Source organism: Girardinichthys multiradiatus, chromosome 11, assembly GCF_021462225.1.
Source record: "Girardinichthys multiradiatus isolate DD_20200921_A chromosome 11, DD_fGirMul_XY1, whole genome shotgun sequence".
NCBI classification, from domain to species: domain Eukaryota; kingdom Metazoa; phylum Chordata; class Actinopteri; order Cyprinodontiformes; family Goodeidae; genus Girardinichthys; species Girardinichthys multiradiatus.
Genome location: NC_061804.1, coordinates 40,541,231 through 40,566,414, shown reverse-complemented (window position 1 = coordinate 40,566,414; position 25,184 = coordinate 40,541,231). Strand labels below are relative to the sequence as shown.

The 25,184-nt window shown below is 42.8% G+C and overlaps 1 protein-coding gene across 1 annotated transcript in view; it reads right to left on the bottom strand.

The window, feature by feature from the left end:
• The window catches only part of nrip1b (nuclear receptor interacting protein 1b), a 60,223-nt gene extending 36,523 nt beyond the window's left edge, over positions 1-23,700 (bottom strand). The window contains exon 1 of the mRNA XM_047379031.1: positions 23,093-23,700. The gene's annotated coding sequence lies outside the window, so the exon portion shown is untranslated. The remainder of the gene's footprint in view (positions 1-23,092) is intronic.
• Positions 23,701-25,184: the final 1,484 nt, after the last annotated feature.

The following is a 25,184-nucleotide window of genomic DNA, read 5'->3' as shown; positions in this document are numbered from 1 at the left end:
ACAAACGCTTAATTGGCACATGCTTGTTTGCTCCCATCAAAACATGGAGATCTACTTTTCAGATCAGGGAGACGTGCTAAAATATTAAAAGGGCCCACGGTAGAGCTCCCTTACAGAAGAGCCAAAAGGAAAAAAACCAACACAGAGTCGTTTGTGGAAGCACCACAGTGTCCTGAGAGATTCATTACTGGCAGATTTGTTCCACATAGTGAAATATGAGTGAGCTCTGCTGCCTGAAAATTGCATTGCTCCATAAGTAGAGCCCAATGCCTGAATAAGCCTGTGATTTTCAGTTCTAAAGGTCTTAGCTCAATATAACAGCTATAGCAATTATTTGTGAGGAGGAGATCAAACCCAGTGTTTATCCCGCTTTTTCTGTCTGAGACACAAAGGGTACAAAGCAGCAAGCGGCGCCGCTTGTGCAGCCAATATTAAAACTCCAGTGATTTAAGGCTCTTCTTTACCTGCCACTTTACAGTTTTTAACAGGAAAAATCTACCTGAGCAGAATCTGTAAACCATGTTCCATACTAGGCATGGGCGGGTATAGGATTCTCACAGCAGGATGACCTCAGGGTGAAATATCACAGTATCAAATTATGGCATTTACACAAAAAAAAAAAAATCATAACACGATCTCATTGCCGACTGGTTTTACTGTTCAGGCCACAGGTAGACCTGATTTCCACAGGATTCAATGTTGAGGTATTTAACTCTAATTTGAACTAGGATATTGTGACTACAGTTAGTTGATGTGTAGACTGAGCAGTTTTACCCATGCAAGTTTATTTAAATATCCCACATAATCAATAATCATTTTAAAGGCAAAACCATGTCTATAAATCATACAGAAATAACAAAAAGTACAAACTAATTTCGTCTTGTTATGATTGCGGTCCTTACCCAGTGAAATACATCTCAACAATGGTCTAGGCTTCTAGGTTAAATTTGGTATACAGTCATATTCAAGTTACACAATAACTGAAAAGTTCATTTTTTTCAGTTACTCAATTCACTAAGCAAAAAATATTATTTATATTAACTCCACACAGACTGATGTTCTAAAGCCTTTATGTCTGTTAATTATGATTTTCCACTTACAGCCAATGAAAACAAAGGGTATCTGACCAGTGAGACTCATAGGAATGCATATTCTAATTTATTGAATCCAACTGTATATGTGGTCTAAAAGTGAAAGTTTTTGGACATGTTTAAGACCCTTCGACGTCTAAATGTAGACCTGCTATAAGAAGGTAATGCTGGAGCAGAGCTTGAACTCAGAAACTCTCAATTACATCATCTTTACTATGAGCTACACAGTGCGTGTACGAGTAATAGTTTTATTGTCAATGCAATAAAAATGACGTTTCTTTTAACCCATAGTACAAGTAAAATTCCTTCCTAATCTGAGATATTCCGTCAGCGCATCTTTGTTTTGCAAGCAACTCAGTCACAGAGGTAGCGCCGCTGTATGAGACCGCACCAGTTCTGGTAGAACAACGGACATTTCTCTTCAATGAAAACAAACTAAACATCCACTCAGTTGATCTCAAGAACACATCTTGGTGTCAGTGGCACAGCCTGTAAAAGTGCTACAGAAATAATTAGTTTACAAGCTGAACCCTTGACAGGACTTTAGATACAGTAAAAATGCATGAAGTTTTCATCTACCATTACAGAATAAATGTTAATGTCTTCATCATTACCACCGTTTTCTCAAGTTTTTAGTTCTCAAACTAAGAAACTAACAAAAATAAACAATATTACCATAGGATGAAACTGGTTCATTCAAGGCTACGTATAGACTTAACACTGACCCATGTTTAGATGGGCTCTATCAACGGTCAGATTGGGTCTTTGGCCCAGTGGGAGTGGATGTCTAACATGATCCAGTTACCTTTCCTTAAAATACAAAAGGAATCACTAATTCCTAGTGCTGCTCAAAATGTATTATTATTACAGCTATAAGTGATATCTGTAATATGTATTTATCACAAGAAGAATCAGCTTTATTCAGCTTCACGTTTCTCTCCAATTAGACATTTTAAATATAAACACACAACTCACAAAAAGTTAGGGATATTCAGCATTGGAATGAAATTCCAGGATGAACCTAAAATGCCCTATAACCTTTACAGCTGAACTTAATGTGACGTTCTCTAAACTTCTCAAAACCTCTGCACGTTCAGCTGTTCAATGTTTCAGTACTTTTTGCACATCTTGCTGTTCTCTAACAAGGGGCTTAACTCACAACAGGTGTTTGATCCATTAATTGACAAATAGATTTCCTGCTTCAATCAGAATTGGCATTTAAACAGTTCTCCTCATCATGTTGTTCGCATTTTGACATCATGAGACCAAGACGACACCCAACAGTACTTGGCCATGGCGAGGCTTCAAACAGGATGTTCTCAGACAGAAGTGGCCACTGAGCTCAGATCTGATCTGCTGATCTCTTCATAAGGTAAAACAATCTGTTTAAAACAACTTTACCTTCACAACAGTGATGGTTTAGGTTCTACACCACGGCTTACACAACGACCAAACATATTTTTGTTGTAAGCTAGGAAAAAAATGGGGTAGCCTTCTTTCAGACAGGTGACAGGGAGTGTGTAGCAACAGGTGGGGGAGGGGCGGCGCTGCATATCTCTATGCTCCACACAACCGGAAAACCCTCCAATCACTTTGATACTTTAGGAAACAATATAACAGGAACGTTTAGCAGATTTGTTACAACATTGTACCCTCTGTACTTCTGTTCCATGCATTTCCCACATATTGGAGCATAAATGTTAAGCTTTATAACATGATACTTGTTAGAAGCAAAATAAATCCTGACTTAAGCCAATTTTCAATTCACATCCCAGGCCCCGACACAGATAGCATAAAAAGGGGTCATTACAGCTGAATAAGCAAGTATATATGGCTCACTTGTAAACCATGGCTGAACTTGTTCCAGTAAATAAACTGACCTAAATAAAGCCAGGCAAATCTGGGAGAAAGCTGGATATATTTAGAAAACAGCCACCGGTATGACAAAAAAGGAGAAATATGAAAAGAATCTTTGCTTAAAACCATGTGTGGCTTGGGGTTTGAGCTTGTCAGGTCTGACTGCAGTAATCAAACGCTATTACTGGAGACTGAGAGAGGGGAGGGAGGACCTTAAAGGAAGTGGCAGTGCTTTAGAGACTCTGCTCCACTGTAAGCCTTATAGTATGAACGGGTTTTTTTTTTTTTGAAGTGCGAGGCTGCAGAGAGAGGAGAGACCTCGGTGCTCAGCTTGGGGCGTATAATCTATGGTTCATTTGCAGCTTTTCTCCCCCGGTATGACAAGCCGTTTACAAGACGTAGCCTCTGCCGCTGACCCAGTTCTGAGTGGCTGCGTCTCACGACAAGGCCCTGCCTCCCCATCAGGCCCTGCTCCTCGTCTAACTGACGATAACACCGCCACCCTCTGCCTCCGTGAACTGTGGGAAAAAAAAATAGGTCGCCCTGACCCACTTTTCTTCTTGCTTTCTTTTTTTTTTTCCTTTATCCCCTCCCTAAGAATGTGCACAAAGCTCTGCAGAGCATGATCAAGGGAGACAGTAAAAAAGGTGTTGGGGGGAGCGCGGGGGGGGGGGCAAAGGAAAACAAGAAGTTTAAAAAAAGACAGACACATGGACTCCTCTGTGATTGATCCCTGCGTTCTGGTGATGCACTCCAGTCTTTGGATTAAAGGAACCCTCAATAGCTGACCTGGTGTATTTTTGGCCAGAACCCTCCCACGTCTTGATGCAACAACTGCTCCTGAGGTTTAGCATCATCTGCCGAGTCTACCTCCTGGTTTCTATCTCTCATCCTCTATCCCATGTCTCACTCAGAGGCCTAAAGGAGATCCTTTGCTCTTTTAAAACTTTTAAAACACAAGCATATACACACACACACACACGTCATTTAACACCAGCTTAGGTGTGACATGTCATCCAACTTGAAAAATGACGAGCCTCTTCTGGCTAAGAGAGGTGTTCCAGGGCTAAGTGAGCCATGAGCTGCAGTAATGCCTGGTAGCATGACACTAGCCCCTTTAAATTCCTCTGACTGTCAGGACAGCACATGATATATATGAGATCACACGCACAGTGCTCTCATGCAACCACTTCCTTCTTCGAGGCGCGCTCTCTCTCATTTACTTCTCTTTTTGCCCTCGCCCCGTCCCTTCACCACATCACGCCCCTCTGACTGTTTCATTCATTTAGAAAGGAGTCTGTTCTGCCGGGCCATCTGCATCAGCTGAATATCTCTCTGAAGATCGTGTAAAATGCTAATCAAGGCACAGCTTAATATTAATTCACCTGCCAAAAATCACTCATCAATGGTGCTTTGCTGTTGCTTAGCAACCTTTTGTTTAGTTCCACTCAAAAGCTTTACATGTAGGACTCAGAGAGACATTTAATTCTAATCTTCTGAAAACCTTTTACAGTTTCAGACTAATTCAACAATTCTTCTTATGTTTTGTGAGCTTTTCTTTAGGCTTCAAGGTTACCCTGCCTATTCTGTATTACAGAGTTCATCTCAGTTCTTCTAAAACCAACAGCTCCCTGGTGCCAGCAACATGCAGGCATTGTCTGAGAAACACCATGTTTTTCTTTTTTTCTTTTTAGTCACAAGTTCAGAACTTCTTAAAATTTGCATCAAACATTTCCTTAGGATTAAGCTCCTTTTAATATGATGCCACAAACATTGCAGGATGTTCTCTGTATCTAAGTTGTCAAAGCAGGTATACTGGCCAGATGAGGGGAAACCCAATGTTCCAAACATGTTCGAAAACCTTTCCGATTGTGAAAACCATGTCTTGCCTGCAAAAGTAGTGCCAAACATGTCTTCAGGGCTTGTTATTAATGGTAAATGGACTGACTTTATATAGGGCTTTTCTAGTCATACTGATCGCTCAATGCACTTCATAATAGAGCTATATTCACCCAATCGCACTCACAAACACACACATTCATACACCGAGACACAGATCTGTAGGCAACTTGGGGTTAGGTGCCTTGCCCAGGGGCACAATGAAATGTGGCAGGAGGAACCTACAGCCGTCCAATTGAAAGACGACTACTCTACGAGCTGAACCACAGTCGCGTATCTCTCTGTCTGTGTATGCCAGCCGCTACGTACCAGCAGACAAACACACCCTTCAATTAAACACAGGCTGTAGCTCAGCTGAACTACTGCATTTGACTAAGAGACATACAGTGTTACCTACAACCTTTAAGGGGGCGATAATGCACTGATTTCTAAGCTGGTTTCTAAGCTGGTTTCTGCCGCGGAAACCAGCGGAAAAACATCTTGCTGAGCTGATTACAGACCTGGAGAAAAAATACACGGACTCTTTCATCATAATACTGGGAGATTTTAACAGAGCAAACCTCTCAAATGAACTCTCCAAATACAGACAGCATATTAAGTGTCCCACCAGAGACAAAAACACACTGGACCATTGTTACACAGCTTTAAAGGACTCATATCATGCAGTTACCAGGGCTGCTCTGGGATTTTCGGATCGTAATCTAATCCACCTCATCCCAACCTACAGACAGAGACTAAGAGCTTCCAAACCCAAGGTTCACACTGTTAAGTGGACTGAGGAATCAAAGCAGATGCTACAGGCCTGCTTTGAATACACAGACTGGACTGTTTTTGAAACGTCAGCCACTGACTTAAACCAACTAACTGATGTGGTGACATCATACATCAGTTTCTGTGAGGACATGTGTGTGCAGACCAAGACCTTCTGCACCTTTGGGAACAATAAGTTAACTCCACACCTCAGGAATCTGCGCAGGGAAAAGGAAGAACCTCACAGCAGTGGAGATTGGGCGCGGTACAGGCAGGCCAGGAACAGACTAACAAAAGAGATCAAAGCAGCTAAGAGAAGCTACAGTGAGAAGCTTAAGAACAGCCTTTCTACTGATGATACTTCAGCTGTATGGACCGGTCTGAGAAACCTGACTGCCTACAAGAGCCCCTCCACCCATCCTGAACAGAGTCGTCTCCTGGCCAACCGTCTGAATGGCTTCTACTGCAGACATGACAAGAAGCCATTCACACCTCAAATCATCTCCTCTACATCCCATTCAGGAACAAATTCCTCCCATAAAGCAACCAACCCCCTACCATCAGATCCTCTGCCTGCAATAAAGATCTCAGAGGAAGATGTAAATAGGCTCTTTCAGCGCATGAAAACAAAGAAAGCTGGAGGACCTGATAATGTCTCCCCATCATGTCTGAAAGCCTGCGCACATCAACTTGCTCCGATCTTCACAAGGATCTTCAACAAGTCACTGGAGAAATGTCAGGTCCCCTCCTGCCTCAAACGATCCACCATCATCCCGGTTCCCAATAAACCCACCATCCTAGGATTAAATGACTACAGGCCTGTAGCCCTGACGTCTGTGGTCATGAAATCCTTTGAGCGGCTGGTGTTGAAGCACCTGAAAGACATCACAGGCCCCCTGCTGGACCCCCTGCAATTTGCTTACCGAGCAAACAGGTCGGCAGATGATGCTGTTAACTTAGGTCTACACTTCATCCTGCAACACCTCGACCGTCCAGGGACGTACGCCAGGATCTTGTTTGTAGACTTCAGCTCGGCCTTCAACACTATCATACCAGACATCCTCCACCAGAAGCTCCCAGCCTCCACCTGTCAGTGGATCAACAGCTTCCTGACAGACCGACAGGAGCAGGTGAGACTGTGGGAGCATCTTCTCCCGATCCAGATCAATAAGTACTGGTGCCCCCCAGGGGTGTGTTCTATCCCCACTCCTCTTCTCCCTCTATACAAATGACTGCACCTCATCGGACTCGTCCATGAAACTCCTTAAGTTTGCAGATGACACCACTGTCATTGGACTGATCCAGGACGGTGATGAGTCTGCATACAGACAGCAGGTGGATCGGCTGGTACACTGGTGCGGTCAGAACTACCTTGAACTGAACCAACTCAAGACTGTGGAAACGGTGGTGGACGTTTGGAGAACACCACCCCCATACACCCCCTTACCATCCTCAACAACACTGTATCGGCCGTGGACCACTTCAGGTTCTTAGGAACCACCATCTCTGAGGACCTGAGATGGTCTTCACACATAGACACTGTTCAAAAGAAGGCCCAGCGGAGACTGTACTTCCTGAGGCAACTCAAGAAGTTCAACCTTCCATAGGAGCTGTTGGTCATCTTCTACACTGCCATCATTCAGTCTGTCCTGTCTTCGTCCATCTCAGTGTGGTTTGGCTCATCCACAAAACAGGACAGGTCCAGACTGCAACGAATAATCAGGACTGCAGAGAGAATAATCAGAGCTGACCTTCCCTCCATCCAGGACTTATACAGGTCAAGAAAAGAGCTGCCAAAATCTCTGCAGACCCCACACACCCTGCACATAAACTGTTTAGAGTTTTACCTTCAGGCCGCCGCTACAGAGCACTGTTCACTAAAACCAGCCGCCACAAAGACAGTTTCTTCTCCCAGGCTGTTTCTCTGTTGAACATTCAATAGAGTACAGAACAACAGCATACAGATGTTGCAAATGCACCTTTTCTATTAGATATGTGTATATTGTACATTGTAAATTGTAAATTTGTATATTCTGTAATGCAGAATATTGCATTGTACATTGTATATTGTAAATTGTAAATTTGTATATTATGTAATGCAAAAACAGAACAAAAGAGCAAAGTGTACCGGAGTCAAATTCCTTGTTTGTATGCACGAACTTGGCAATAAAGCTGATTCTGATCCTGAGAAGAAGAAGACAATAACCAAAAAGAAAGAATAAAATGATTTCTCAGCAAAATATCAATGAAGGTTTTGTATCTTTATTGTTCCAGAGAGAATACCTACTATAAATGTCTTCCCATTGTATGTCTTTAAAACATGCTTTGTAGTTTTTTCCCCTTCTGAAAATGATCCAACCTGTCGTTTTTGTTGTGGTTTGGCCCCACACTCGGACTATTATTGTCCCCACCGGAGTGTACTGCCTACGCAGTCACAAAATCTGGGCTGCACGCAGAGACCCCTGGCATACTCTGATGGGCGAGAAGGGCCGATTCCAGACCTTGGGGGACCTGCGGAAGCAGTGGACTGAGTCTGGAGTAGAAACATCCAGAGCCACCGTGCACAAGCGTGTGCAGAAAATGGGCTACAGGTGCCGCATTCCCCAGGTCGTGATGGCCAACTTCGCCATGCCACCATGGCCACACCCTTTTATGAAAAGTCACTGTGCTTCAAACAAAGTTAGACCCACTAGTTATCTGTTTTCTGACACACTTTCATGTTGATTGAGTGTAGACAGCCAGATAGCGACCTTTCCAAGTAAAAAAAGTGACTTCCTGTTCTCAGGGGGCGTGGCTTTGATGAAGTCAGCATATGGCCCCATAGGATCGCCGGGTACCCGAAGGTCCTCCTTCATGCCAACTTTGGTGTAATTTGGCATTTCTTGGGGAACGTTATTGAATTTTTTCACTTTGGGCGCAAACGCCGTTTTCGTGCCCCGGTCACGCCCCCTAAACATGCCCGAGAACTCACAATTTTGATAACTTTTAATCCCCCATGCCTTAAATGCATATTGACCAAATATGAAGCCAATAGCTCAAAATCCCTAGGAGTTTGTTAAAGTTCGAGGTGAGTAAAATTGAAAAACGGGCAAAAATTGGCATTTGACCCAAAATGGCCGACTATCTGTGCGTTTTAGGGCATACCCCCAAGAGACTTTTTTTCTTGGTTTGAGGAGCTCTACCTGTGTACCACATTTCAGATCTCTACGACTTACGGTTCGGCCTATCTCACTTTAGGGGGCGCCGTTTGGCCACGCCCACTGACAACAACATTAAGGAACAAGAATTTGACGCGGGGGACAATTTTGGGTAAAATCTGGTGAGTTTTTGTGCATGGCAAAGTCCCCAAATTGCCCCGCAAAGACGCAATGGAAAAACGAAGAAAGAAAGAATAGGAAATCCTACAATTACAATAGGCCCTTGCAGGTTTCCTGCTTGGGCTAATAATAATAAATAATGACAGATGAAGATTTTATCGAGAAACTTCATTCTATCACGGCGTATCTGTGAAGCAGTACAGATCAGTTAACCTTCACATCCCTAGTTCATTCATTCCCCAAAATATTTATTTGATCCTCACATTTCCATGACTGATAATTACATACAATGACTGTTAATACTCTCTCCTGTAGTCTCTACCCTGTTGTACGTATTTGTGCAGTAAAATCAATTAGCTGTAATAATATACATTGCTGCATGCTAGCGCCCCACATCAAACAGCATCGCCATGCATTTTCAGGGTTACTCCTCAGCATTTGCGCAGTTTGACACTTTAAAAAGCAGACACGGGTTGACCTGCCTCTACACTCTCACCAGCTCAGTGCTAAGCCCCTGCCTGCTAACGGTGACCCAGTGCACACAGACATGCTGGTGCCTCAGAGACAGGCATGAAGTCCTCTGCTCCACTTTCCCATGTAGCCATGTATGCATTAAAACTGCTTGTGCTACGCTTTCTTTTCAACTTTTTTTGTTTAAAGCAACAAATCTGAGGAAGAACAAAGCAGTTGTTAGATGGAGGAAAATGAAAGTGCTTTTTTCTGCGGGGATTGGTGGTGATAGTTCCAGTTAAGGGGGTGGATGTAGGTCAAGCCCTGCCTCTTCATAAGTACCAAGGTCAATGCTGAATGGAAGGGAAGGAGGCTTAGACAGAAAGCGGCCCTGGATAAAGCCCATTTGTCTGGGTCCAGTGCCAATGCTACACTTGTAAACATGGTTATACAAGCACCTAACTCCTCCACGATAACCTTTGGTGTGATCTCACTGCAACAAAACAACAAAAATCATACAAATTACACAAGCTTTACCAAAGAAAATGACAAACAAGTTAGTAACCAGTGAAGCTTTTTATTGAACACGGTACAGTTGCACAAGATGAGAACCTCTGGCTGGATGAGTCTGGAAAAAAATAATCAACCAGTTTATACCAGCTACTGATTGCTTTTGTGTGTGTGGCATCTAGTTATATTGAGCAGACAGCAACTGGGTTTTGATTTCAAAACCTTCTGCCTCACATAGGAAGAGGTGTAAAACCCGATCTGCAGTGGGTCAACAATCCCAAACATCCAGCTGGCTAAGACAAGAAAGGAGCAGATGGGATGGCCCTTCTGAGAAAAAGAACATTTTGGAAAATGCTTCTGAAAACCAAAGTTGTTAAAAGGTGTCGTCACTAAATCGTTTAGAACTAGATGACTTATGAACATGTTATTACTTTACTTTTGAACAGCAGAAGGAAAATGCCAATGTGATTTGGAACCTCACAATTCAGCTTAAATGCTTAAATTAGGCATCCTAATTTGCCTTTTTCATCAACAGAATTTACAGAAGCTTGATCCAATGCTGTCGCTTGATTTGATACTTTATGACTAGATGACTAGAATATCCACACTTCAGTCAAGGATCATAAAAAATCCAGGACATAAAAAGTTAAACATTTCAGTTTTGTCCATATATTCACCTTTGCTCATATAGGTTTGTCTTTAACATTAACCATTCTACTACCAATGAAACTGTACAACCAGCATGACCTGATCAGTGGAGGTAAAAAAGGCTACATCGTAAACCATGTGCTGCCCTGACACCATCTCAATGAGTGGGGAATAGAAGCAGAGATGCACCGGTGACCGGAATCATCCCAGTTTCAACTTAACTGCCACTTGCAAACTAAAAAACTGTTTTTTTTTTTGACAATCAATGAACAACCTACACTAAGCGCTACTAGGTCACAGTGACAGCAGGGCTGTTAAGTGCGGAGGCTGTTACTGTGGGAAAAAGTCTCTATGTTAGCTCCTTTTAGAGTCACTGAGGTGTTTGTGATCCAGTCAGATACTATTTAAAAAGGAAAATACATTTATTACAGCATATCGAGACATGTTTACACTTCATTAAGGCTGGGAGAGGGCAAGAGAGAGCAAGGCTTTCAGTGGATAACAGGAAGGCTGAAAAAAGTGCCATGGAACACGCTGGATTTGGAAATGTGACTGCTCTCTCACACAGACTGTGAACTCAGTGCTACAAGTAGAACTAATTACTGAGAGTAGAAAAACATTAGTTCAACTCTATTATATCCTCTTATAGGTCCTTAGGAGGAACTATAACATTTGGAAACAGCTAAAATTGGTTTAGGCAGGTCATTTCTTTACAAAAAACACAGATTGGAAGTTGGCCACAAAGTTCTGATTTCTACAAAAAAGAAAATCAAAAATGTAACAAACACAAAACAAACAAAGATGATATAAATATAAATAGAGTCCAGGGCTGGAGGTTTAGGGAGGTTTGCAGATTGCATAAAAAAGCTGATGAACAACAGCAAGATGCTGGGTCCTGAACACATATGCCTGCTATCACATAGATTTACTCCCTGCAATCAATTTGTGAATGATTCTTTATTCCAGCTTTAAGTATGAAACTCATTCGCACTTGCTTGTTAAAGTTAGGATGCTTATGGCATTGCGATAGCCAAACGACAAACCTAGGGCTTAAAAAACTGGTGGTTCAGTTCAGAAATTCTTCACAGAGTAGTACTATGCTGTCTATTGCACTAGAGTTTGTCTTGAATTAAAGAAAACACAACTGAATTAAACACTGACTCATACCATGCAGATACAAAATATGCTGAAAAGATCACTGACAGTGTTCAGAAGAACTGCTATTTGGGTGACACTCATCAGAGTAGTTGTACAAAGTTAGCTTGGGTCTTGATATACTCAGCCATATGGTAAACATATCCATGAGGCAGAGATGTGAACATAGTAGCATAAAAATACTCTGGGGCAGAGACAGCAGGGTGCTCTAAAGTGAGACAACGAACCAGAGAGGTTGAAACAGCAGGGCAGCTGTAGAGAGTGTCTGAGTGAGGGAAGGCAACTGCAATAACAGGAATCCAAGCAGCCAGCTCACTCTACACATGAATCACTGTGCACAAGGAATGACCTTTCCCTGACATATGCTGGTTTAAGTGATTGAGAACTGAGAGGATAACTAAACCTGCTCAGTTTGTCACCACAGTAGAAGCGGGACAGAGAGTAGAGGACGGTGAGGGTGGAGCTTAGATAGTCGGAGACGTGCGTTATGCATCTGGCACGACCTCAACCCCGTTTGACCGTGGAGTGATTACCAACTGAATGACAGCCCCTACAGCTACATATAGGCCTGTGGCAAGCGTCCCCCGCCCTCCCTTCATCCTCATAAACATGCAAGGTCAGGAGAGAGGATAGCGGGTTAAGCTTGGTGAATGGTGTCACATGATTGGATCTCCTTCTGGAGAGTTACTTAAAAAGCCTCGGCAATCAGGTCAAGGTCAGGCCTTAATGCCAAAGGAAAAGAGAGAAGTCTGTAAATGCGTGCATGTGGAAGAGTGCACAAACAGAGAGAAGCTGGAGGAGGGGTAACCACTCACTATACATGTTCAGCAGTCCTGGGTCCTTGATAACTTGAAAACAAGTTATGATACTATTAGTCGCATTAATCTTCCTGCTTAGTAGACACTTTTATTCAAAGTCACTTACACGATTATCACTCTTCCACATCTCTTTTCATTTCTGCAGCTGAATATTTACTGGAGGAATCCAGGTTAATTGCCTTTGCTCAAGGGCAGGGGGTGAGCAGAGTATGAGCCAGCAATCTTCTGGTCACCACTCCATTTTCCCTAAGTAATAGGTCATACACCTGCCTCCAGTCATCCGTCCATTGCTCTCCATCTCTTCTCAATTGGCTCCTCTCTACAATTGGGGGAATTCTAACAGTTCTGAGAAAGCTGTAGTTCTAAACCACAGTCTGTCTGTTTACTTCCTATAAGGAGAAATGTGGTGAATAAGATGAACACACTAATAGATTTACAAGTAGGCTTGTTCTTCAGTAAAAAGGAACAGCGTGTTTCAGAAATTCCCAAGAGCACTTGAAGGGAGACTGAGGTTATGCCAAATGACCTCAGCCCTTAATGGCAGCATAGCAGTGCATTTATATTTCCATTTAGACACATTGCACACATTCTACTGAAGAAGTGCAATAAGCCATTTAGGTGTTCACTGACAGTTTGCTATGGATTGAGAGGGCAATCTGTAATTTGAGAATCATTACATGAATGTCTTTTTGCCTCTCTAATGGAACATCTTGTTTGATGATTGACAAATATCCACTTGAAATAACATGAATAACAAGGCATTCCAAAGAACATTCTGTGGTATTCCTCAATGAAACACTCCAATAGTCTTCTACAAAGCTTTGTCTTGTCACTGCCATTTGCACAGGTACTCCTGTTGCCCAGCAACCATTCAGCTCATCACTAGAAGCCAAAAAGTTACACAACACCAGATGAAGCAAACTAAGTATCTAGAATGCAGATGCAGCATAAGTTATGATAATGAATGAACGTGAAGCCACAAAAACGTGACACTTAAATGTGATTTGGGGCTCTAGGTCAATTTGCCCCTTTGCCACTTTCTATCCCATTTTGTCCTAACTTGCTTTCATTTTGCATCCATCATCCACTTTTAACTATATGCAGTATTATTTTGTGACGATTTTATATTACATCCGTTTCCCATCTGGGCCATTAGCTTTAGTAAATATATATGAATATGATCTCTGAACAAGCCAAACTAACAGTCGGCTGGTAGAAAATATTTAGTCAAGTCAAATTTTTAACAGTTCAATGCAGAACAATATGAGTAGATTACTGAAAGTTACTTTTAAATCACTGGATGTAAAAGTAGGAATGAAGTGCTCCTTTAAGTGAGTATATAATGGCGCATGGTTGGTACTGAGTACCAAAGTCCTCTTACTTTGAGATCCAAAGTAAGAGGACCACTCCTCTTACTTTTTCAGGTATGAAAAGATCAAAACTGCTAGAATCAGAGATGGAGCAGGGGTCAAAAGACCAGCACCCATTCCCTGGAAATCACCAACCACCTCAGCTCTCAGTTTAGCAATCTCTGGATTTAGCTAAATTTCACTGTATTCACAGTGAAAAGAAATTCCAGAACAGAGCCTTGAAGCAGTCACTGTACTATACATGCCCTCTCCTTCTCTTCCATCTCCTTTCTCTCCTGTCGTCTTGTGCAATATATCCATCATTCATTCATAAATTCTGAAAACTCCTCTTTAGTTAATTGCCTGGGAAAATTTAATTTCAAATGAAAGCTTTTAAAAGAGAAATATATAATGAAGTTGCAGGGATTTCTCTGCCCCTTCCTTGTTTAGGAGGGGTGGGCCAAGGGGACATGTACTGCGAACTGTGCCGCTCTGCACTGCACTGCTCCGTGTCAGGGAAGCCATACACCCATGTTTAAAGCAGAACGTTACATAAAGCCTCCCCCTCTCTCCACAGGCTTACTGCACCAGACGCTGTGTCCTTGCCTGGGCTGCTCAAGGTTCCCAAAAGGACAGACTGCTAAGAAGTTGGTGAAGGACAAGGCCTTGTGATAGCCTGCGAAAAGAGAGGGTGGAGGGGTGTGGAGGGGGTTTTAGGGTGGAGGGGTGTGAGCTGCTGCTGCCTGTGACAGCCTTGGACTTTGAATTCAGCGCCAGACAGGCTCATGCATCAATCCCTCAACTTACAAAGACAAACCACTAACCTTGACGAGGCCAGGGACTCTTCAGGAATGAGTGGCATTTTCACTTCCCCACAGCTTCTCGTCGGCACCCCTGCTTCATAACCTGGGTAAAATAAGAACCATTTGGATAGCAGTGGGCCTCAGCCTCTGAGCTCGATGACCCTTTGTTCTGGCCTTCGGCCCTTAGGCTTCTACACACCAGGAACCTTTGCTATAATGCATTAGGAGGCAGCAGAAATAGTTTTGTAGAAAAGGTGCAGTAGTCATTGTCTGATAAATGCTCAGTTACAGCAAAGCCTAGCACAGATTTAATCACTCCTTCCTTAGAGAGTCTCAACAAAACGAGAACAACAAATGCTGAAAACATTCATCCCTCTGAAGAAGCAGACATTTTCTATTACATGCACATCCAGGCTTGGCAGGTTTCCTATCTGCAAGCGTCTGTCCTCGCTTCCAATACAGCCACCCACTCTTTCCCGCCAGTGACACTAGCATGCTTGTGGCAAAAAACGGGACCTTTCCTTGCTCTGACTGCAGTATTCTGACTGGGCCCTCACCACGATGGTGGACAAACCTTTCAACTGCACCTCTACAGCCCCAGGGCAGCAGCTCAGCTACGGGAGCAGGGAAAGCAGAGGGAGACAGGAAGAGACAAGAGGGAGTCAGTTCCACTCCACTCCTCTGCTGTGACCACTGCGGCCTGGCCAGGAGAAGTCAGGTCCTCTCATGTCATCCAGAAGGTCTGCTGCTTTGGTCTACATCTCTTCGATCTTCACTAAATGTAGAACAGGAGGGAGGTAAAGGGTTTTTGGAACCGAGCTTATAACTCTGTCACCTCGCTACATACTAGATGCTGCAGCAATCCTTCACTGACCAGTACACTTTGGATTCCACAGATGTATTTCTTGTAAAGGCACTGGTGCCTCAAACATATAATTTCTTTGACCTGCAATATTTCGCTCTCCTGGCCTCCTTCCCATTTAGTGGACAATTTCAGCAAAGTCTAAATAATTCACAGCAATTGCAATCAGCAGCGATCAATCTGTGGGGATAATTGAAGGGCCTGTCATTGCACCAAGGCCAAGGTGAAGCATGAAGGAAGAAGGGTGGTGAGCTGGAGATGAGGGGGTTGGTGGGAAAAGTGTCACTCAACAGATGAGCCTGGGTTATTGTAACTTTCAGGGGCCGCAGAGGAGGAGTTCATCTTTCATCTACACATCTCATCATTCTGCCCCTTTATCTGGGAGCAACGGCTGTAAAGCGGCATTTAGCAGTTCCTGCCTTGTCATCAAAATGACTTCCATTGACCTTGGTTGCCTTTTGTTCGGGGCAGAAACACCAACAGGAGTCAGAGCAATTGTCTATGAATGAGACGAAGCTGACTTAACTGAGAGCCCTTGCTTAAACCTCATCATATATATCAGCAGCTCACCACAGGAAGACACTAAAACTGACCCCGTTATAATCTCATCTTAGACAGTTCCTAAAGTTTCTGGTGGATTTTTTGGTCAATTCATTTGTAATCAGGTGAAATAATATTCTGTAGTTTTATAAACTAGTCTCTTCAGAGCTAATTTAATCACAATTAACAGAAAAAGTGGAGATAGAAGAAGAGTTGATTTTCAGCTTGATGAGTCCTGACCGGTACTCCGGCCGTTCGGAAACTGAACAGGTTGTAAACTAAAAGAATGGAAACAAAATGGAAAAGTGAGGAACTTGGATTTGGAAGAGATTTTTTGTTCAATCTCAAATGAAGGATTCTACTGCTAAGAAACTTGTAGACCAATGTTTTCCTGTCCCTACATTCAAAATGAGAAGCAGCGCGTAAAAATCAAAAAGACATAATATTACCTCACAACCTAATATCTTTCATAAACAGTTCTGCAATATGGCTGTCTTAATACAGCCATTCAAAAGTTACCATCTTGGAACCAAAGCTGTGGTGTAGAGTTGAAGTACAGCCAGCTGATCATCTCAGCGTTACGGCTCTGCCACCGCCTCTCTTTGCGACTTGGAGGCATAACTGCACCGGGTTGATTTCAGCACCCCGTGCTGCCTGTATCCTTTCACACATCACACCCATACAGTCATTTACTTTGCAAAGTTTAGATGTCAACCACAGGGTGCCTACTGGTATGAATAACCAGCTAATGTCAGCTTGTACTCCCAGTGATAGTCGTTAAAGAGCAAAGGATATAATACTCAGAAGCAGCTGCTGTAAAATTTGTACAGATGACATTAATATATAGTGCCTTGTGAAAGTACTCTGCCCCCTTGCGTTAATACTTTGTAGCGCCACCCTTTGCTGCAATTACAGCTGCAAGTCACTTGGGGTATGTCTCTATCAGTTTTGCACATCGAGAGACTGAAATTCTTGCCCATTCTTCCTTGCAAAACAGCTGGAGCTCAGTGAGGATGGATGGAGAGCGTTCATGAACAGCAGCCTTCAGCTCTTTCCACAGATTCTCAATTGGATTCAGGTCTGGACTTTGACTTGGCCATTCCAACACCTGGATACGTTTATTTGTGAACCATTCCATTGTAGATTTGGCTTTATGTTTTGGATCATTGTCTTGTTGGAAGATAAATCTCCGTCCCAGTCTCAGGTCTCTTGCAGACTCCAACAGGTTTTCTTGCAGAATGGTCCTGTATTTGGCCCCATCCATCTTCCCATCAATTTTGACCATCTTCCCTGTCCCTCCTGATGAAAAGCAGGCCCAAACCATGATGCTGCCACCACCATGTTTGACAGTGGGGATGGTGTGTTCAGGGTGATGAGCTGTGTTGCTTTTACGCCAAACATATCGTTTTGCATTGTGGCCAAACAGTTCAACTTTGGTTTCATCTGACCAGATCACCTTCTTCCACATGTTTGGTGTGTCTCCCAGGTGGCTTGTGGCAAACGTTAAACGAGACTTTTTCTGGATATCTTTGAGAAATGGCTTTCTTCTTGCCACTCTTCCATAAAGGCCAGATTTGTGCAGTGTACGACTGATTGTTGTCCTATGGACAGACTCTCCCACCTCAGCTGTAGATCTCTGCAGTTCATCCAGAGTGATCACGGGCCTCTTGGCTGCATCTCTGATCAGTCTTCTCCTTGTTCGAGATGAAAGTTTAGAGGGACGGCCGGGTCTTGGTAGATTTGCAGTGGTCTGATACTTCTTCCATTTCAATATGATTGCTTGCACAGTGCTCCTTGGGATGTTTAAAGCTTGGGAAATCTTTTGGTATCCAAATCCGGCTTTAAACTTCTCCACAACAGTATCTCGGACCTGCCTGGTGTGTTCCTTGGTCTTCATGATGCTCTCTGCGCTTTGAACAGAACCCTGAGACTATCACAGCGCAGGTGCATTTATACGGAGACTTGATTACACACAGGTGGATTCTATTTATCATCATCAGTCATTTGGGACAACATTGGATCATTCAGAGATCCTCACTGAACTTCTGGAGTGAGTTTGCTGCACTGAAAGTAAAGGGGCTGAATAATATTGCCCATCCCACTTTTCAGTTTTTTATTTGTTCAATTTGTTTGACACATCCAATAAATTTTATTCTACTTCACGATTGTTGTAGCCCCACTTGTTGTTGATTCTTCAAAAAACATTAGAATTTTATATCTTTATGTTTGAAGCCTGAAATGTGGCAAGAGGTTGACCAGTTCAAGGGTTCCGAGTACTTTCGCAAGACACTGTAACTGATAACAAATAAATAATATTATTTTAGTAGTAGTATGAATAATTGTTGTTTTTTTTTACAGAAAAAAACAGATCATGTTTTAGACTTTTGCTTTGAATCTCATCCCCCGTTATCATACCATGAAAATCTAATACGGCCCTATGACTATCAGATAACTGAACATAACTATTACTTGTTCAGTGGGAGGAGCAGTGTGTGATAGTAATCCAGGGGTAAAGATAAAGCAAGAGGAAAAGGCATGGTTTCAAATGAAGAGTGAAAAAATCTGATCATCATTAACTTTAGTCTCGTGAATCAGAGAGAAATGTTTCAGTCCTAATAGGAAATTTACAGCCTAACTGCTGTAAAGACCACCCAACAGCACTGACTACTGTTTGTAGTGTTTACTGAATAAACAATAAAACCATTTGGCTGAATGGACACTCCACATGAATATTATTAGAGAAATGAGACAGTAGCCTAAAGATCTGTGGTCTGAATCCCCGCTGGGCTGACACAGTGCTGGCCCATAAGGAGATGAGAAACTTACTGCTGTTCCTCAACAGCCACAGTCAAAGTGCCCTTGAACAATGTTCAGCAGCCAATGACCAAAGTGCTGGGCATCTCCCAGGTCTATAATAAATCAGGAACTCTGCAGTAAATGCACAACACTTGCTCTGGTGGAATATACATTAATCCTATCTCCTCTTGCTTCCAGAGGATCGCAGCCATCAAAAAGCAGCATGCCACCCACAATTTTGTCTGCCTGCTTTCTTGAGCGAGTGGAGGGCTGTAGAAGAGGCTCATACTTCGATGTCTGTCGCATCGCCGTGTCAACAACAAACCGCTCCTGAATATGGTGAAATCCTTTAGAAGACAAAGTAACAAAACGCCATGAGATTCTGAAATGACTGCCTGTGTCTTATCAACACACCTGTGAGACCACAAAGCGCTCCCACACGTCAAAACACCCCACATTCATACAGCAGCAGCAGCAGCACTACTTTTATTTGATGGCAGATAAGATTTCCTGTGATGAAAAGCAGCGGTACACAAGACAGACAAGTGCAGAGTCCAGTCTTGTGACTGTTCAGCAGCCTTCACATCATTTGCATCAGACCATTTGAATGTTCTCTGGTGTTGTTGCAGGCTACTTACTACACATCACTCACGACAGCAGATGGTTCAGTCAAATCAAGGCTGTCTGACACACGGGTTACACTGAGCTACAACACACAGGCCCAATGGCTCGGAGAAAAGGTCGTTTTGTAGAGCAGCTTTCAAATTCAGGCTGTATGTGTGGAGGTTTTAGCAATCTAAGGCAGCAGAGGACAAGCTGAGCTACCTTGAACATCTTCTGTGAGTTCAGGTCAAATAATTAAGCAGCTTAAATGTTTGACAAAAGAAATGCTAAAAGGCAGACCTCCAGGCACAAGCAGGACTTAGAGGGCTTTAAAAAGTTTGACTTTTTTCACATTACTTCAGACTGTTTTTTCAGCTACTACTTATTCTGCAAGAGCCTTTTCCTTTAACCTGGTGTTACAACACCCAAACAAGCCACTAAGCGAGGTAATTTGGCTTTTTAGAATCTTAATGGAAGATGTACTTTGCCCTCTCTCTCTCTAGCTCTCTAGTTCAGAGAAAACTTCCGGTCCTGACCTCTGCCTCTGCACTGATCCAAAGTCCAATGAAGTAACAAGAACACCTACGCAGAGTCCATTCCAAAAGTGTCACCGCTGGTCAATAAAAAAAGAAACCTGCAAAGCTTTGAAATCAATCAAAATATATCTGACCTGATGGTGCAAAGTAACAGACTACAGCTGTGTTCACTATCCCAAGAACCATGAGGGGAACAGCCAGTGGTTTCAGACCACAAGGTATTTGAAGAAGGAGTTTTGCTAGCTGAGGATCATTAGCAAAGAGATTTCCAGATCACAGATCTGTTTATGGACCAAAGGAAGGCATGTCATCTCAGCTGTCTTGTAGATTTGTTGTCGCAACAAATCTTTGCCACACTTGGTAACCTCTGTTTACTCAGGTCCCTTCTGCAATGCGAGACAAATTTAAGACTCATTTATAGGATTTACCCCACCACCATCCACAAACAAACAATAAATAAATAAATAAATAAAAATCGAGGAAGTGCAAAGAAAGCTGCTAAAACTACTCCATGACAAGGAAAGAGGCTGTGCAGCCTCCTGTTTTGAACCAGTTTGGTGAACTCCATTCCTACAGTGTGTACTTGTATCATAGATCCAGGCTAGTGTGTGTCGGTAGCCTGGTGGGTTGGGTTTTACGAAAGTACCGTTGCACACTAAGCCATGATGTGTCTGTGTAACAGCTCACTTATACGAACAATGAAAGAACATTGAGAGCCATTTGTTTTTATCTTATTGTTGGTCTTCAGTTATGGTGTCTGTATTATGTAGACACTAGAGAAGCGTCGGAATATCGGCTGTTGACCAGAATCCAACTGGGTCTGACCTGTCACTAGCTGGTCAGAAACTCAAAAATACTATATTTTTGCTGAACGGTGAATGCACCTTCAAGCAGTGCTAACAACAGCGCTTCTTCAGGGCGGACGCTGTTAGTGAGGAAAATAGATTCAAATTTAGCTTTTTTTCATTCAGGCTGCAGGGCAGCAAGAGAGAGCAAGACCTTTAGCATACAACAGGAAGGATGAACAGAGTACAGCAGCATTGCTCAGCAGCAGAGTGACTTAAACCATAGAGAATTTGGAAATTTCAGAGTTTAGGTAAGGATCTACAACACACTGAGAAGGCTGTTTAGGTAATGCTAGCTGTGCTTACCATGCTAATCACTAACATAAGATGCTAAAGCCACTTTTTTATTAATGCATATCTACTACTGATCTATAACCGGCTTGTATACAGCACCTGTTAGGAAATCTTTATGAACAACCTGTCAAATACATCCTGCTTATACAAATGTCATAATATTTTAACTAGTAAATTATGTAATATTTTAATACTTTACTTCGGCCATTTGATGCACCATTTCAAATGCATGGTATTTTCGTTTTGACATTTGTTTTTTTATGTTAAAACATTTTTGTTTAAAACCTTTTATTTATAGATGCTGTTCAGAAATTGACATTTTCATTTTTCATTAGTATTTATTGTTTATAGTGTATGTTTTTTCACCACGGTCAGCTACGTATAAGCAGACTATGTGGCTGCTTAGGGCCTCCTGCTGGCCTTAATTAGGACATTATTGTCTGTATGCAGATATGTGGTGCCCCTACCACTACGCTAAAATCTCCTGGTTGAAAACCTAAATGCATGCGGTAGGCATGTTTGAGTTTACTTTCTATATTTTTAGAAGCGTTGTTAATCTATTGTAGTATTGTGCATTTCTTGTAAGTTAAATAACTTCCTGCTGATCAACTTCATAGTCAATAGTCTGAGTCAAGTATCCAATGGTACTGCTCCCTTCTGTTGAATGTTCTTTGGAGCTGGAGATTCAAAATTGGGTCTAGCAGATAAAACAATATTATGAGACAAAATTCTTTGAATTCATCAATTACCCAAAGAATAAGGTAGAAAAAATTAGTATCCCTGTCTTCTGTACTCAACACAGGTTTATATAATACAAATATAGAAAAAGAACCAAAATGTTTATAATAAATACAAGAACCACTTTTATCACATTCTGTCATATGGTCAATTAAGATCATTGTTAGCTCACTAGATAACTGCACAACAAGTTGTGTTAAATGCAGAATGCAACATGATCACGCAGGGACCATATGAAAGGGGCCCCAATAGACATAGGGCCTTACATAACAGTAGGCCAGCTCTGTAGACTGTTAAGAGATGCACCAATTACTCGACCAGAGATCGGAATCGGATTGGACAATTATCCTTTCATTGGCTCTGGTCCATGATCGGCAGGTCAAATGCTGAAAAATCCGAATTTTCTTTTCTATTCATTAAATGCATCAAAACAAAGAATTCCCACCATTTTCTGTCAATAAACACATGAACCAGCAGCATGTGCTTTGATTTGTGCCTTGAGTTTATGAAACATCAGATAACGGTTAGAGACATCTGCTTTGATACATCAATGACAAAATTGTCTAAATTGCAATCGGCTGGTCAAGAAATAAGAAAATCGTATACCAGTATCGGCCAGGAAAGCTTTAGTGGTGCTTCTATAATAGCAACATTTTTAGCACAATACTAAACATGGTTTACTGTCTGTAAAAAAATAACCTCCAGGAATAATAAACAATCTACTTATCGATCCAGAAATAAGACTGATTGTATGTTGGAAATTAAAAGTGCCGACTCTTTCGGGTGAGCTGAGCGAAATGATCCGGATCTCAAAAAAGAGCCGGAATTCCCAGCAGTGTAAGCTCAAACACTCTTAGCGGGAGGCTTTTAGAATATTCATTGTAGAAATTAGTAATGGCAACTATCAGCGTGTATTTACACATTCCTTTCTAAACGTGTCTTTAAGGGTCTGGTTTTAGGCAGAGAGCCTGGTAGCGAAGGCTGTTAGCTAAAGGGTTGGCAGCCTCACAGTAGCCACTTCTTTATGCAGCCTTGTCAGCGCTACTGTGTATGTCCATATGTGTCCCTGCCCACTTCAACGACACAAAAACAACCAACCCCATCCTCAGCAAAAGACCATTTCAACTGTCATAATGCTCCACATAGTGTTTTTCCACCCAAACCAACGGTGCCAATGATAATTCCCCCAGATTTGTTAGTGCGTTCATGTGCGGCACGTAGATTCCCCTACCTGCTCGTCCACCCCACAGTCAGCCAGAGAGGCGCATCGTTATTATTCGACAGGAGGAGGCAAATCCAATGAAAGCGGCCGCGACACTTTTGGCAGCAGGCAGAAATGGCGAAGAGGGCTTGACAAAAATAAAATGAACTGAAGGTAAAATTTTGCTCGTGACAAAAAAGAGACACCAATTCAAACTGCGACTGTGCGCGAGCTGCGGTGTGGAGCGTGCAGTCTGTGGGAATTGTTTATTCTCGGAGTCCCCTCACTGTGGAGAAGTGAGCGGAGACTGCCACTCTCCTCCTCCTCCTCCTCCACCTCCTCCTCTGCCAGCCCCTGACACCACCCTTAAAGGAACAAGCCTTCTCTCAGCTGCTGCCCACGCACTCCCATTGCCACACGGAACAAGAATGGAGCGAACATTTTCATCTTGTGCCCATATGCAGAGCTGAAGGCAACATTGACCGTTCAGGAAAACACGAAGCGGAATGGTGGAATGGTGTTCTGGTGCCATGAAGATACAGGGGTTGGACAATGAAACTGAAACACCTGTCATTTTAGTGTGGGAGGTTTCATAGCTAAATTGGACCAGCCTGGTAGCCAGTCTTCATTGATTGCACATTGCACCAGTAAGAGCAGAGTGTGAAGGTTCAATTAGCAGGGTAAGAGCACAGTTTTGCTCAAAATATTGAAATGCACACAACATTATGGGTGACATACCAGAGTTCAAAAGAGGACAGAATGTTGGTGCACGTCTTGCTGGCGCATCTGTGACCAAGACAGCAAGTTTTTGTGATGTATCAAGAGCCACGGTATCCAGGGTAATGTCAGCATACCACCAAGAAGGACGAACCACATCCAACAAGATTAACTGTGGACGCAAGAGGAAGCTGTCTGAAAGGGATGTTCGGGTGCTAACCCGGATTGTATCCAAAAAACATAAAACCACGGCTGCCCAGATCACGGCAGAATTAAATGTGCACCTCAACTCTCCTGTTTCCACCAGAACTGTCCGCCGGGAGCTCTGTGATGTATCAAGAGCAACGGTATCCAGGGTAATGTCAGCATACAACTCTCCTGTTTCCACAAGAACTGTCCGTCGGGAGCTCCACAGGGTCAATATACACGGCCGGGCTGCTATAGCCAAACCTTTGGTCACTCATGCCAATGCCAAACGTCGGTTTCAATGGTGCAAGGAGCGCAAATCTGGGGCTGTGGACAATGTGAAACATGTATTGTTCTCTGATGAGTCCACCTTTACTGTTTTCCCCACATCTGGGAGAGTTATGGTGTGGAGAAACCCCAAAGAAGCGTACCACCCAGACTGTTGCATGCCCAGAGTGAAACATGGGGGTTGGATCAGTGATGGTTTGGGCTGCCATATCATGGCATTCCCTTGGCCCAATACTTGTGCTAGATGGGCGCGTGCGTCAATGCCAAGGACTACCGAACCATTCTTGAGGACCATGTGCATCCAATGGTTCAAACATTGTATCCTGAAGGCGGTGCCGTGTATCAGGATGACAATGCACCAATACACACAGCAAGACTGGTGAAAGATCGGTTTGATGAACATGAAAGTGAAGTTGAACATCTCCCATGGCCTGCACAGTCACCAGATCTAAATATTATTGAGCCACTTTGGGGTGTTTTGGAGGAGCAAGTCAGGAAACGTTTTCCTCCACCAGTATCACGTAGTGACCTGGCCACTATCCTGCAAGAAGAATGGCTTAAAATCCCTCTGACCACTGTGCAGGACTTGTATATGTCATTCCCAAGACGAATTTATGCTGTATTGGCCGCAAAAGGAGGCCCTACACCATACTAATAAATTATTGTGGTCTAAAACCAGGTGTGTTTCAGTTTCATTGTCCAACCCCTGTATGTCTGCTGAATCCCATTTCCTTGCGTTGCTTTCAGCATTCCAAGCTGGAAGTTTCACTGACTTGCTTTGAAGAGTTGACAGTAATTTTAAACACTGCATTTGTTTGCGAATTTCTCAACAAGCTTTGGCTGTACGCATGTATATAGATACTCTCAGTTGTGCTTATGTGTAAAGCGTCAATTCACGGAAAATATGGCAAAGAGAGACTGTTAGAGTTCA